This window comes from Cuculus canorus, chromosome 4, assembly GCF_017976375.1.
Source record: "Cuculus canorus isolate bCucCan1 chromosome 4, bCucCan1.pri, whole genome shotgun sequence".
In the NCBI taxonomy this organism is placed as follows: Eukaryota; Metazoa; Chordata; class Aves; order Cuculiformes; family Cuculidae; genus Cuculus; species Cuculus canorus.
The window spans coordinates 35738850-35754649 of NC_071404.1; the positions used below are offsets into that span (position 1 = coordinate 35738850).

At 38.9% G+C, this 15800-nt stretch overlaps 1 protein-coding gene across 3 annotated transcripts in view; it reads left to right on the top strand.

The window, feature by feature from the left end:
- DCTD (dCMP deaminase) overlaps positions 1-15800 on the top strand; it is a 63910-nt gene that overhangs the window by 8841 nt on the left and 39269 nt on the right. Inside the window, exon 2 of one of the 3 annotated variants that reach the window (XM_054064819.1) lies at positions 15517-15665. The exons of the other annotated variants lie outside the window; for them this stretch is intronic. The gene's annotated coding sequence lies outside the window, so the exon portion shown is untranslated. The remainder of the gene's footprint in view (positions 1-15516; positions 15666-15800) is intronic. 3 annotated transcript variants of the gene reach the window in all.

Sequence of the window (15800 nt, forward strand, 5' to 3'; positions counted from 1 at the left end):
ACTTGGAGACAGCTGCCCAGGCCCATGTGCTGGGTTATTTAGTATCTCCAAGGATGGAGATTCCACAGTCTGTCAGGGAAAACTGCCTGTATCTTTGTTGTCCTCACAGGAGAGAAGTGTTTCCTAATGTTCAGAAAGAACTTCCCTGTTTCATTTTGTGCCTATTGCCTCTGGTCCTGTCACCGTACACAACTGAAAATAGCCTGGCTACATCTTCTTTGCATTTATATACATTGATGAGATACCCCTGAACCTTCTCTTCTCCAAGCTGAACAGTCCCAGCTCTCTCAGCCTCTCCTTATACATGAGGTGCTTCAGTCTTTTAACCATCCTTGTGGCCCTTTTCTGGACTATCTGCAGTATGTCATGTCCATGTCTGTTTCATGGGGGAAGCGCAGAACTGGGCTCAACATGCCCGGTGTGGCCTCACCAGAGCTGAGTAGAGGGCAAGATTCACCTCCCTCGATCACCAAGGATCACCTTGGCAACACTACTAATCCAGGATGCTGCTGGCTGCCTTTGCTGCAAGGGCACTTCGCTGGCTCATGGTCAACTTTTTGTCCGCAAGGACCTCCAGGTCTTTTTCTACAAAGTTGCTTTCCAGCCAGTTGGCCTGGAGTGTGTGCTCATGCGTGAGTTTATTCCTCCCCAGGTGCAGGACATTGCATTATTCTTTGTTGAACTTTATGAGAATCCTGTTTGCCCATTTCTGCACATCTTTAAAAATCACACCACCATGCCGCATAACTCAAACATACCAAAACAAAGAAACTACTACACTGCAAAATGGCTTCTTGAACTGCCCCTGCAAATGAGCAGCTGGGTATTTAGAATCAGTGCTGCTTTCCCTTTTGCCTTGCTAGACAATCAGAACAAGAGAGAAACTTCCTCAGGACTGCAGTCTCTGCAGCCTTTGGTAGGATCGTGGACATCATAACTCACAAAAGACCTTGGTTTTTCTATGGAAGCATTAATGCATGTTTGTACAACTCAATATGCCACCTTCAGCAACAGAAACAAATAAAAGGATTCTTTTATATAAGGAAGAAAAATGATGTTTTCAAATGCTAGCTCAAAAACTGTCTGATTGCTTAACCATTGATACCTTCTTTCCCCATCATAACATATATGAATGAGGGACGACACTCTTATGCAGCAGCCTGCTTGTCGCTCCAGGAACCCAGAAACAATTATTTTGGGCTTTCTTTTTTCAGATTGCAGAATTAGGCTTTTCAGCCTGAGGAATTAAAGCACAGTGTATCTTCAAAATGTAGTGAAACAAGGGTTGGTTGGTCTACAGCTTCAGTCTAGTTTTACTCCATATACTTAAACCACCATTCATGCTAATTTTTGATATATCACTGATGGAGTGGGAGCAGGAAAGGTAGTGTCACCTTTTTCCATGGCAGGTGCTAGCTCCTGTTCTTTTTATTGCCTTCCCCTTTCCACCTCCTTTCTTCTTATACCTGTCTGTCTGACACTCCTGTTGCTCTGCAGCTATCAGCTCTGATCTACCAGGGCCAGGGCTGCAGCGGAGCTAATGCTAATAGGCCTGGCTTACTCCATGCTGCCAGTTTATCTCCACAGTGTGCTCCCCAGTGTGTGCCGTCATACCAATATCAACTGTGCAGCTCCCATCTACAGAGCATCCTGCATCCCTACTCCCTGGAATAGTCGTGGCAGTGTCTCTAGTCACCTCAATACTTGTTGTGAACAGCCATCAAAGGACCGTGCTGCCAACAGTAACAACTGTTGTTATAGTCAGTGGTTGGGATTGCTACTCAAACCATCCCACTCTTGTGAGACAGAAAAACAGGGTCCAAACCAAAATGGAAATGCTTGCTCCCGGATTCTGCTCAGGAGGGGCTCCAAGTGGAGGTGAATATGCTGCACATCCTTCAGTGGCCTCAAAACAGCACCGATAGTCACACCAGCAGCTCCATCCAGTGAGAGCTGGAGGAAGAAAAAGCAACTGCAGGTTTAAGAGTCACCATCATCTTTCGAATCAATGTGCCTTCTACATTAGCTGCTGCCAAAGAGTCATTCTCAAGCTACACATCACAAATTACAGGAGCCAAGATGCTGTTAAGGGAAAGCAAAGATCTGATAAATTAAATAAATATTTTTTAGAGTTTTAGGTGGTTTTCATAGATCATGAGCAAACTAGCACAAGCTTTTGTTTTGATTTAATAAGAGGAGGCAAAGAAGTACACTGAGGCAGGGGACAAGAAGGTGAGGAGTTATTTATGAAAAGAGGTTTTATTGAATCGAATAAATCCTTGAAGGAAATCATGTTTCAGAAGATGTCAAAAAGAACATAAAAAAAAAAATCTCAAAAGCACATATATGCACACTTTGTGTCCATATTGCCACGTGAAAGATTAATACTTTTCTGGATATAATTTTAAGAGACCTTTTTTGATATATCAACGTAAATGAAGAAAAGCTAAAAACAGAGAAAACTTGTCTGCTGTAGTGAGCATGTAATACTACTCCTGCCCTTTATCTTAGAAGGCAAGAAAAACAAAGTAGTGTACGCTGCCTTTTGATGCAGTGGAGGCTCTTGCCAGTCATTTTGTTTAATCGCTCTCCTCAGTATTTCACATCTGTGAAATACACTTCTCCAGCAATCTCATTTTAATAATATATTCTAATCCATTAAACTCACTCTGGTGAGCTTGCAGTGAACCATGATATTTCCAAATCAAAGTAAAATCAAAGGCCTTAAACCAGACTGCAGAGCTAAAATTCTCTTTCATATCCCTTTACTTTATTTACAAAGGATTCATATATTCAAATATACCAGATCATCATGACAGAATAATTATGATGTCTTGTCATGTAATATTTTTTGAAACAATGTCAAATACTGAACTGAAGGACCTGCAGAAAACTAAGATATAGCGAAAAAACCCAAAGCCAAACAATGATGGATGAAAGACAACCCGTAATGAGCATGTCAAAACTGAGTTTTCTCTGCTGCTTTACCTGACAGTTGATATTTTTGCAGCACAAAGTGAAGCCTGGTTAGTCCAATGATTTAAGCCCTTGACATGACCCCCTATGCTAAATGCCATCTAGCTAGGTATAGGGTAAGCACTGTCAATTCCAGGGCATGACAGGGCTTCTTAACCTCTGCAAAGCCTTGCTTTCTCTGGCCAACACTGGGAGATAATCTACATGGACTGTTACACATGATTTCTGAGGTGTAAGAGTGTCTAAAAGTGTAGCTAGGCTTATTAATATTTTTAATCTGTGTACCTGTATGAGCCAATTGTTCTAGGACAAGTCACAGGAGCAGGCTTTCTTGAAAGCAAACACGTAGCAGGTAGGAAGAAAATTACATTGCTAAAGTAAGGAAGGATAATGGAATACCAAACCAAATAGAAAAAATAATCTTTAGCGTTGCCTTCAAATGATTGCAGGCAACTCAAAGAGATGAATGTTAATAACTGTTGAATTTTTATTTTAAACAAGGCAAGCAGGTGATTTTTGCGTCCTCTTAAACTATTGGGTTTTCATTTTAGTCTCTATGCATAGCAGAATTAAGCATAGGTGTAGAAAAGAGGTAAACAATTCCATGTCAGAATTCTTTATTCTTATATTTTATGAGATGTGATTAAATCTCATCTTGCACAAGGGAAAGGGCTATTTCTATTTTGCAAATGTACATGATATGATCAAATCACTTCTTAGTCTCCTCTTTGTTAAGTTCTCACTGTAAAGTTCACTTTTCAGTCCCTTAATAGTTTTAATTTCTCTTCTCTGATTCCACTCTAATTAAAGGAGATCTTTCTTCATTTTGAATTTCAGAAATAACTCCCCAGCAATAGTCACGCTAATGCTAAATATAGGGATACATGGCATCTATCCACTTCTACTATAATTTCCACATTTTTTTGGCTGTAGATTTGACTAACTTCTTATGCCACAGCATCTTATTGGTACTTAAGTCCAAGGATTGCTACCATGTCCTAAGCTCTTCCTCTGTAACAGGGATTCCCAGGACTAAGGCCACTGTCCTCTAAAGATGACCTGCATTCTCATTCCCAGATACATAATTTCGTATTTTGCCTATTGAAACCCATATTATTTACTTTTGGCCATCATAGTCCAAAACTCTAATGCCTTTCCCAGTGCCATCACACCTGTTTTTCCGTAATTTACTATCAGCTCAGGAAGTATTTTATCATCATTGTTTATTAGGACTTAACGTGCCTTTTCTCCATCTACAAGACAAAAGTATTTCTTGAGCATGTCTGGTTTTTTCTGCATTATTTCTAATTCCATTGTTACCATCCATGAACGAACCAATACCACTGGTGACATCAGAAGGTGAAAAGCTAAACTACACAAAGTCAAAAAACAGGACTGAAGGTAGACCTGTCTTTTTCAGCTCTGATGCCATCAAAAATAGTTTGTGGAAGTTGTCATTGAATTTAAAAGTTTCTAAACAAGGATTTGTGTGTACTTTTACCAGAGTCCATTTTGATTTAACTAATGTAGCATTATAAATAAAAAAGGGATTATTTTTCTTTTGTCACCATTTTTAGTGTAATTTAATACCATCTCTTTATCTTAAAATGTATAGAGTTCCTCCCGAAGACCACACAATTTCCTATATTTTTTAAAAAAATAAGAGCTAATACTTTTGATAACAACAAAAATATCATTCAAGACCTTACTTCAGCACTACTGCTCTTGTTTTATGTCACTGGTACTTTATTTCACAATGTGTAACTTTAGACTAACTACAAAATAATTGGACTAGCTTTTTGGCTAGTCTGGAATAGTTTTGTAAAGATGCAGTAATTATGTTTTTATAAGGTAAATTTGCAAACCAAGAAAACACACTCAAAAGCCCTTGGGCTTAGAGCAATTCAGTAATTTTAAGTTTCTTCTGCTAAGGACACATCTGACATTTTAACAAGTCTCTGAACACTTTTCATTTCACATCTATTCCTTGATGGCCCTTCCTATTTCCAGCCCTGAACCCTGCCACCTTACCAAAAAATCTCAGTCACCTTCCTTTAGGGGCAGCTTGACAAATTGATGCAGTGATAAAGGTTTATCGCTCCTGCTGCTGCGACCCTCCCATCCTGCCTGGAAGAGCGATAGTCAGAGCACAGAAATGGACATAACCTCTTGGTGTGTCTGTCATCTTCTGGACATTTTCCTGCCATATAAGATTTCAATTTATGGCTCAAATTAATGAACACATACTACCACCTCCCCCAGGGCTGTTTGAGAGGGACCTTTCTGAGCCACTTGGTCAGTGACATTGGAAAGCCGCAGACCCTTTGGTTTCTGTAGGAGCAACACCTGGACCTCACCTTCCTGCTAGGAGCACCAGGGACTGCACAAGATATTTTGCCTCCTGGACTATGGAAATGGACAGCTTCTGCCTCAGCAGCCGGGCCGCATTGCTTCGCTGATTGGACTGACTGATCGCATCAACATCCTGCTGCCATCAGCACAGTTTTAAATAGGGAGGAGGCATGCCTCTCTCCTCTCAGCAAAGCAGATTAATAGGACTCTTCAATTTTGGGCCTCTCGCTACAAAAAGGATGTTGAGGTCCTGGAGCATCTCCAGAGAAGATCAATGAACCTGGTGAAGGGGCTGGAGAACAAGTCTTACGAGGAGCAGCTGAGGGAACTGGAGTTGTTAGCCTGGAGAAGAGGAGGCTGAGGGCAGACCTTATTGCTCTCTACAACTGCCTGAAAGGAGGTTGTAGAGAGGAGGGAGCTGGCCTCTTCTCACAGGTGACAGGGGACAGGACAAGGGGGAATGGCCTCAAACTCCACCAAGGGAGGTTCAGGCTGGATATCAGAATAAAATCTGTCACAGAAAGGATCATGGGGCACTGGCAGAGGCTGCCCGGGGAGGGGGTGGAATCACCATCCCTGCAGGTATTTAAAGGATGAGTAGATGAGGTGCTGAGGGACGTAGTTTAGTGGCAGATGGTAATGGTTGGACTTGATGATCCAAGAGGTCTTTTCCAACCTAGTGATTCTATGAGTCTATTGCTCAAGGTTTCATGTTTTCTACAGCCACAGGCAGACATTTCAACGGGTATTTAGCATAACAAGATCTACTTTCAAACTTCTTTTCAAACCCCTAGCCCTAGACAAATAATAATTTCCATCTGATAATTTTAAGTTCATAATAATATGACTCTGTAAGGCTCTGAAAGCAAGTTTGTGTCTAAAACATATGTAGGAAGGGGAGGAATCAGAATGAATTATGTTAAAGTATTAATTATAATACGAATATTAAAACCTAACATGTTCATATTATTATATCCAGGTTTATATTATTAGATGCGGAGGGGAAATTAGTGTAATAAATAGGTGAACCAGAGGTTTCTCCTGGCAGGATGAAACCATGTGAACCTAAAGATCCACAGTGTTTCAGAAGGCTTGAGGCACTTTTAGAATTTGGTCTTTCTCACTACCTATGCATAAAAGATTCAAATCTGTTTGCATGCTTAGATTTTAAAATAATATTTAGATAATGGGTCACATATATACAGGTGCAGCAGAGCATTTGGAAGAGCTGAACTTTGTAAATTAGCTGAAGCTTGGAAGCTTAGCAAAATACAACTTTAAGTTAAATAGCAAAAATAATGGTATGTGTATATATGTATAATTTGACAATACATTAGGTTTTGCTATTCTCTGCTAAGAATGATGCCTTTAATCTCTTGCTTCCTCTGAACATTTATTTGACAAACATAACTACGATTTTTTTCATCAATATTACAAAAATTGTGCCTCAAATAAAAATATTGTTGTCATGGGACAAAACTTTAGATAGTATATGCAGAAGTTACAGGAGCATCCAGAAGTTCATATTTTGTAGCCATTTTCATTAGGGAAAAACTTTATTAACAGTTAGCATTTTTTTCCTCAGCAAAGTGCTTTCAAAACATTTGCTAATTAAAACCTTTATATCTTTTAGACAGTAAAAATGCCGTTTCCAACCTGCAACAGCTATGTAACTTATTTTATTAGTGCTTTAGTAATAAAGTCAGATAAACCTTTGATTTAATAATTAGCATTTATAGAGTGCTTTCTGCCTTCAAAGCACTTTGCAAACATTAACTAATTAACTCTTACAACTCTCTTGTAATTTGGGGAAGCAAGTATATTCGTACACGTTTCCGTATGGTTTATGGAAGAAAGTATTACCTCAGGCTGTGGTGGGGTGACCCTGGCTGGACACCAAGTGCCGACCAAAGCCACTCCATCACTCCACTTCAAGGACAAAGGAAAGAAAATACAACGAAGGGCCTGTTGGTTGAGAAAAGGACAAGGAGGGATCATTCACCAATTACCATCACAGGTAAAAAGGACTTGGCTTGGGGAAAGTTAATTTAAATTACCAATCAAATCAGAGTAGGGTAATGAGAAATAAAACTGAACCTTAAAACATCTTCCTCCCTACTCCTCCCAATTTTCTCTACTTCCTCTCTCCAAGTGGCACAGAGGGGTGGGGAACAGGGCTTGTGGTCAGTTCATCCTATGTTGTTTCTGCTGCTACTTCCTGCTCAGGGGAAGGACTCCTAACCCTCTTTTCATACTCCAGTGTGGGTCCCCTGTGGGGTCACGAGTCCTGCCAGCAAACTGCTCCAGCATGGGGTCCTCCATGGGCTGCAGGTGGGTGTGTGTTCCACCATGGACCTTCAAGGGCTGCAGAGGGACAGCCTGCCTCACCGTGGTCCTCGCCATAGGGGAATCTCTGCTTCCACACCCGGAGCACTTCCTCCTTCTTCTTCACTGCCCTTGCTGTCTGCAGAGTTGTTTCTCTCATGTATTCTCACTCATCTCTTTTCTGACTGCAGCTGCACAGTTTTTCCCCTGCTTCTTAAGTATATTATTGCAGAGATGCTACCACCATCACTGATGGCTCAGCCTTGGCTAGCAATGAGTTTGTCATGGAGCTGACTAGTATTTGCTCTATCAGACATGGGGAAAGCTTCTAGCAGCTTCTCACAGAAGCCACCCCTGCAGCCCCATTGCTACCAAAACCTTACCATGGGAACACAATACACAGATGTTTTAAGAAACAGAATTAGGACATATAAATTAAGTTATTCACTGAAGTCCACAAAGATGGAAATGTTGTCAGAGTAGGAACTAAAGCTAAATTATCCTCCTCATCCTCTTCTGTATTACAATCACTTGGCTCTTTTACTGATTTTCTCTGGAGGTGTCCAGCCAGGTCTGCCAAAGTAAAGCAAAGCTTTGGATGCTAAGCAGGTCTCTCCTCTCTCTACCCAGGGCTTCAGGCCACTCACCTGTGGTACATGCATACCTCAGGAACATGTGGTGTCCACAGTTCACACAGCAGATTTGTCTATGCATGATGGCCACAGACTTGTGGCCATCCGACAAGGAGGCGGCCACAGCAAAAGATTGCAGTGGTGCTCCTGACCTCTGCGCCGCTCATGGCCAGTCACATCCAACAAAGCAGGCATTTGAGTCTGGGAACAGGGAATGGGTGATGCACAGAAGCCTCAGTGGCAGCGTGCAGCAGAGTAGTTAGACTTCTCTCTTCCCAGAGATGCTCCTCTGGGCTCCCTGACCTCACTAATGAACTGTGCACATGCTGGTCTACCTGGTCTTAGCTCTCTCTGGCCATCACCACAATATGAAGGCAAAATCAAAAGAAGCTATCCTGCTGACAGCTTGCTTTATTTCTGCCTTGAGTACAACCTGCTACAAGTATTTATTGTTGTGAAACAGGAACATTGTTTGTTCCATTTCTTTCCTACGGGTGTACTGATTTGTTGCCTACAATAATACAGCCTTCCTGTCTGCTGCAAGCCATCTAGCTACTATGTTATATGGCATCTTACCCACATGATAGATTTGTACTTAGGCATACCCTGCAGGTGGAATGAGGGGAGTATGAACTGCAAGAAGGCTGTGCCATGGCCCTGGTGGTATCAAAGGAAAATAAAGAGTAACATAGAGTATTTTGATTCAGCAAAGCAAGTAGGCTTTCTTCACTCACAGTCTTTAGGAAATGTCCTGAAATTGAGATACCTTTTTTTACAGCAAATAAAGACCATTAACAAGATTTCAAAATGAATGACTTGTTTTCAGTGAATTTAAGAATTCTATCAGGTACAAAGGACTAATTATTTATCATTCTTTGGTTTTGCTTAAAGTTAGGAATAAATATTACAGTGTAAGTTTTTGTGTATTTTTCTAACTGTATTTTTGTTAGAGTCATGAACTAGTAAACCAGAAATTGATTGTATCACTGCTGTGTATCAGTTTCTCTTGAACCAACATTTAAAAAATCCAGGAAATATCTGGACATTTTTAATAGTTCAACGTAGCCAAGTTTTTAATATGTTATGGTGTCTTCTTCAAGCAAGAGAAACAGAGTGAAATAGCAACAGAGATATAGCTGCTAATCTTCACCATCACATTCAGGTTAGCTGTACAATTAAATAATGTAGAAGGTTTGTAAAGATTACAGAATTAAGGGGCTAAGCATTCCTCCCTAATCAGCTATTTGTTAAGTATTGAAGAGTAACTTTTTTGTGATTCTGTTTCTGTAAGCTGAGTGTGTCAAATGGAGACTACTAGTAAACAGAGCAGTGCTGCATCTTGTATTTGGTGTGCCAAGCACTATTTCTCTATGGAGATGAACAGATTTTTTTTAATTTGCTATTTTATTGTATTTATAATTAGCCGTCTGGAAAAAAAAAGTTCTCTTTTAGCATCTGCAGTGATGCATTGATTCTTTCATTACAGCAAATACACATGACCCCCGGTGTTCAACTGTAAACAATAATAGTTACTGGCTTCATTAGGAAACTAGCAGATGGCTTATAAGTTCTCATGGTAGCTTTTATCCATTTGAGGCTTGCAGTCTGCAAATGTTTGTCTTTTAAACAGGATAAAACAATGTAAAAGGGACTCTGTGCTTTGTTTTTTATTAGTAGCAATTCATTTGTATTTCAGATTTGAATACGAGCATGTGAGTGCACTGTCAGTTTTTCCTGGCTGCAGGTAAAATACTCTCTGGGCCTTGCGTCTGCCTCTGTGGTATTTTCTGTACCAGAAGAAATGAAGTCAAATACCCCTTCTTGAGCTTTGGCAGAGCAGTATTTCTATTAGTAGGACTCATGTCACATACCCAGCTCTCTCTGTCTTGCCTTGCCTTGCCTTGCCTTGCTTTCCCTTGCTTTCCTTCTCTTTCCCAAATCAAGTGGAGCCCCCTTTCAGCAGAGAGGCAGCACTGCCTCTAGTTTATCCTACGTGGGCTGGTGGTCTGGCCATAGAAACCATTAATGCCATTTTGTCATTCAAAAACATTATTTACACATCCAAGTTTTTCTGTACAGTTTTGGAATACCTGATAAATAACAGCTTATTTACTGCTGGCACCAGGCTGGTACCCAGACTATGATAAACTTCAGGATACTTCCCAGACAGGCGGTTGCAATGACTGTCAAGCATAACCACTGCATTTGTTACCTTGCTGGGAATAGCTATCTGAAGACCAGTTAATCTTTTATATTAAATATGGTGTTAAATGCTTTCAGTTCTCTTTGAAAAGATGGACATGTGGTGATCCAAAATCCCTCAAACTGTTGCACTGCTGCATTTCAACTGGGTCAGCACATGGAGGAGTCAATAGGTAGTTTATAGCTAATGTTCATTCAGTATTGGCTGCTCGTGGTTTCTCCACTCTAAGGCATAAACATTTGACTGATTGATTTTTATATGAATATGAGTGCTTCTCTTCAGATAGAAATCAGCTATTTGTTTCGGAAAGAACCATAAAAAATTGGAAACTTGTATAGAAAAAGTCATATTTTGAGGGCTTAAATGACTACCCGAGCCTTGTGTCATTACTGTACAGTGAGGGCACTTAGTGTCAAATTAGATGGCTTTTTTTTGAGTAAACAGTTATCTAGTGAATCTCTAGGGTTTCGTATTGTATTTCCATGTTCTGTATTTAATTTTAAAGTTCAAATGGAGGGACATTTGTATCTCCTGGAAGAGATATTGGAATTTTGCTTTCAGACCATGTATTTTGATTTATTTTTCTTTTCTGTTTTATTAAAAATAATATTTGCATAAAAAACTTTCTTTCTTCTGAGCACATCTGCTCTTGCTTCTACCTCACCTGGAGATCTAACTCTTTGCATGTGACATCTTCAATAAGGAATAAGCAGCAGGAGCAGATGAGCTTTCAAGAAATAAAGACCTATTTTCATGCAAATGTACTAGTAATTAGAAATGATGGGGGGGAAAAAAGGTAACTCAATGTGCAATACCTTCAAATTTAATTTGAAGTGTGATAGTTTTAAACTTTTCGATAAGAACTCTCAGGCTCTTTAAGTGGTTTAGTTTTGAGAACAGTAATAATAGTCATTCAGATTAATGGGTTAGTTTTTCTTATCAAAAGATACTTTTAAGCTGAGTTTGGGGGTAATAGTAAGAAGTTTTGAATTTTTTTTTCCCTGTGGTTTGAAATAAAGTTAGTTAAATTACTAAGTAAACTGAACTTTCATTCAGTTCTGTGGGTGAAGAATAGCTGTATTCCGAACAGCAGCGTAAAGCCTACTACAAGCTCCACATGACTTCCACGATGGAAAGTATGCCAAGCTGTATCTTCAACATTTACTGTTGCTTCATTAACCATCTCACCTTTCCTGAAAGAAGCATTTTACTGAAAAACAAAGACACTGTTTTTTATGAAGTTTTACCATTCCTCATTAATCACTCCAAAGCTTACAAAATCAGGGAGAGGAAGATACTTTGTGGTAGTAATATGTTCCACAATTCTATCCTTTTAAAACCACTCCAGAATTGAGAGAGATTTAACTCATACTGGTTCGGTTCAGTTCAGTTCTGTTCTGTTCTATTCTCTGTCTACATTAAAACAGTTTAAGATCTGGAGCATTCTCGAGACAGATGACACACGATGAGACTGACAAGCACACAATTCACAATAAAATAACATCATTGCCTAAGAAACGGACCTAGTTCTTTCGTTTTCAAAGTTGTAAGGTTGCAGGGCTGGAATGCATAAACAACAACTGCCGTTTTACCCTGTGTTATTTAAATTCATTACTCAGTATATACAAGTAGTCACAACTCCCAAATGATAAGTGCACATTTGTTGATTAGAAATAAGTTTATTTCTGATAGATTTGGAAAAGCTGAGCACTACATACATACATACACCCACATATATATAAACAATGGAAAGCTGCATAAGTTAGATCCCTAAGAATAAAGAAGTGAGGTATTGATGATTTATTGATTACAGCTTACGTTTAGATGAGGAAATGCAGGAGCTGATAAATAATGTAAATATTTTAAAATTCTGTCAGTGATAATCTAAAGGGAATATTGTGATTTGCAGTAATACTTGGAAAAAATAATTCACTAATGCTTGCAACTAGAATTTCTTGTACAGCAGTCTGAAGTTGTCCATGGACTTCACAGGGACTTATTAATGCCCCATCCATATCAGCTATAATAATTCTTTCTTCCTTCACATTTCTGGCTTGGTTTTGAGTTTTGGTGTATTTTTCCTTAGACGAGGGAGGTGGACCACAAGAATAAAGTGACGCAGCTCTATGGAAAACCATTACTGTAAATGCTACAAATAGGACCTATGACTATGTCTTGGTGCTTCAAATTTCAGTGAAATTAATAAATGGAGGAGGCTAGTAGAGGTTTGGTGTAGCTATGATAGGGATGGCAACCCATACTCGGTTACTTTGTTCCTGGGTAAGATTTACTCAAATATTTTAGCTTCACTTACATGCAAACTGTTGGAACTTCATCACAGGTTTGTTCAGCCGGTGCCTTAGGCAGCTATACCAAGTGCTTGAGTTTCCTGTGATAATGAACAATTAAAGCTAACTGAAAGCGCCCATATTTTTATAATTGATTTAGCAGTTGATTGTCTCTCAAGATTAATGATTCCCCTGTGCTCAGAAAATAATGTTGTTAGTTGATGCCTGAAGCCATATTATTTTTGTTGCAGACATCATGGATGAAACATCATTTTTGTCAATTATGGTTTGAGAGCATGGAACAGATTGTTCATAAAAGAATATAAAATACAGTTTTCAAGACCACCATATAGACCATAGCTGATGAGCATTTAGTTATAAATGAGCTACCAATAAGTACATTTGATATATTAATTCTTCTCCATATAATAAGATAAAGCAAGGAACTTAGAGTAAGTCCTTTTTTTTTACAGTACAGTCATAAGATTACTTCAATTTCTTCTTCTACCTTCATTTCATTTGCACACCTTCATTCACTACACGCTTATTAAAAACATTATTGTATTTCTTCCAATATATTAGAAAGACTTACATAAAAATTCAGGATGTCTTGTAAGCTTGATAAAAGAAACAATTAAATGTAAAATTGTCCTGAACAGGATCCCAAGAAACTATTATCTAATACATGGGACTTATTTCTATTCATCATTGTACTCAGAAAGAGTAGGAATAATACCACTGATGCTAGCTGTGCTAACAGCAGAGTGCTCTGTTTTGCATGTTATACCAAAACTGGTCATTAGTATTGCAAAATTGAGCATTCAAAAATTACAAATTGACAATATTATGAAAAGAAGCATTAGGAGATTCCTTTAAGGATGAAAAATAGGAATAACTTGCATCTTCATGTGTGGATACAAAATCTGGAAGTCTACCAAAGATGGATATCTGAATGTCTTTGAGGGAAAATTCTTTATGAAAATGTTAGATATGACGTAAAGATCTAAGATTTGTCAGAGAGTTTGATGACACGTTTCTATTACTGTTACCTAGTAAGATGATGCAAATATCTGAGATTTGTTTAGAATTAAGCAAGAATAGCCATAGTCTAACTTAAGAGAATCATAAAAGAAAACCATGAACACTTTACACTGATTTAGAAAGACTTAATAACACAGAACAGACCAGCATGGCAGAGATTAGTTCATTGCCTTGCTGTGAGAAGGATTCAGATGGGCCAAGGAAAAGGTTTATTTTTTTCTCAGTACCTGATCCATAGCACAAAGACCTCTGAGAAAGGATCCCCAATAGGCATCTGACATCAGTAGGAAGGCAGGTGTATTGCTCTAGATAGTGAAGGTTAGAACTCAGTCCCTCCAGAAATCAGATTTTATCCTGATAAAGGCTGACCAACAACTCTGTCAGGCCATAACCACACGTTCTTCATCCTCCAGCTTTGAGTTAGTTTGGCTCGAGTTTGCAGTATACTGAGATCTGAGATCTTCAGACTTCTATGAAAAAGCAATATAGAGACTGAAGAGTGCATTTTATGTGTCTAGAATTGACTCAGATTCTCAGAAGATGAGTAGCGGGTTAGAGATTCTGGAAAGCTGCAGGTTTCATACTGCTTTGCTGTAATCTAGGTAATGGAAGAATGAATAACAAAGCAAGGTCATCGTCTAGTCTAGTTCAACAAAGACAACTGCCTGAGAGCAAGCATTAGTCCCAGATGCAAAGATGTAAGAATCCACAAACAGTCCCTAATTATGGGCTGAGTTCGCCACTTATGGGCGTTTTCAATCAGGGTAGACTTGGTGCCTCTGTGAGCTCTTGAAGTGACATCACTTATTTCTTTACTGAGCTTCAGCCAAATATTTATTTGTGAGGTGCTGTTGTCAAACGAATAAGCCGTCTTGATACTAATGAGTATGGTCAGAGGCAATGAAATGTAGCTGGCGTTTATTTTCTTAATCTTTTCTAACTTTTCTAACTTTAGGTTCTCCTAAAGGCTGCATTTGGAAACCGAAAAGGCAGGTGGGAGACTAAACCTGCATGTGACTTACGTAAATGGAGGATTTGGTAGCAATAGCACTGCTTCCACTTACTGTTCTTGAGTAGCACCTTTGGGAGGAGGGGGGACTCACACTCCAACACTGAAAATGCAAGGATATCTACAGCAGTGATGAACGTAGCATAGACTGCACTGGTTAGAGAGTGTAGCAGTCACTAATGTGTCTGCCGGCAAAATTACCAGTTGACTGCACAAAGATAGCCAAACAAGTAACCTGTTGGAAGGAACTGTTGATCCTTGTCTTCCTAGGACAGATTAAAACAAATAGTCTAGTTTTCAATGATTTTCATGCTCCTTTGTATTATGAGCCTGGATTTAGCATTCCCCAGCTTCTGCATATAATTTTTGTCCTTTCTAGCTACTGCCAGATATTGCATGGCTAAATGTAATTATGCAGTATTTTACATTCTTACCAAACGGCTTGACTGTAATTTAATATAATCATTTATCTAATTACCTGATGTTTTAAAATTTGTATTGATCACTACTGATCTTTGACATGCTCAGTACAGCCCATAATTTAGGGCATAACTTATTTTTTATCTTCCTTATGCTTACTTTTATACATTTTAAATTTAAATTTTAATTTTAAACTTCTATGGCATATACTTATCCACTTTTTTTTCATTCGGTTTGAACTACATTTTCTTCCTTTCTGTTCATGACCAGCTCGTACCTGTATTCCTGACACATCAAACTGCACACCTTGTAGCTCTGTCAGTTTTCCAGTTCATTAGTATGACAAAGATGAGGATCATAGAATCATTAAGGTTGGAAAAGACCTCTAACATCATCAAGTTCAACTGTCAGCATATCCAGTTGAGTACTTCCTTATCTTCCTACCCCATTCATTAATAGTGTATTTGGTAGTGGATTAAAAACTTCCTTGGAATCTAAGTGAATATGTACACTTCTTTATTCTTGTCTGCTTTTATTGTCATTTCCTCAAATAA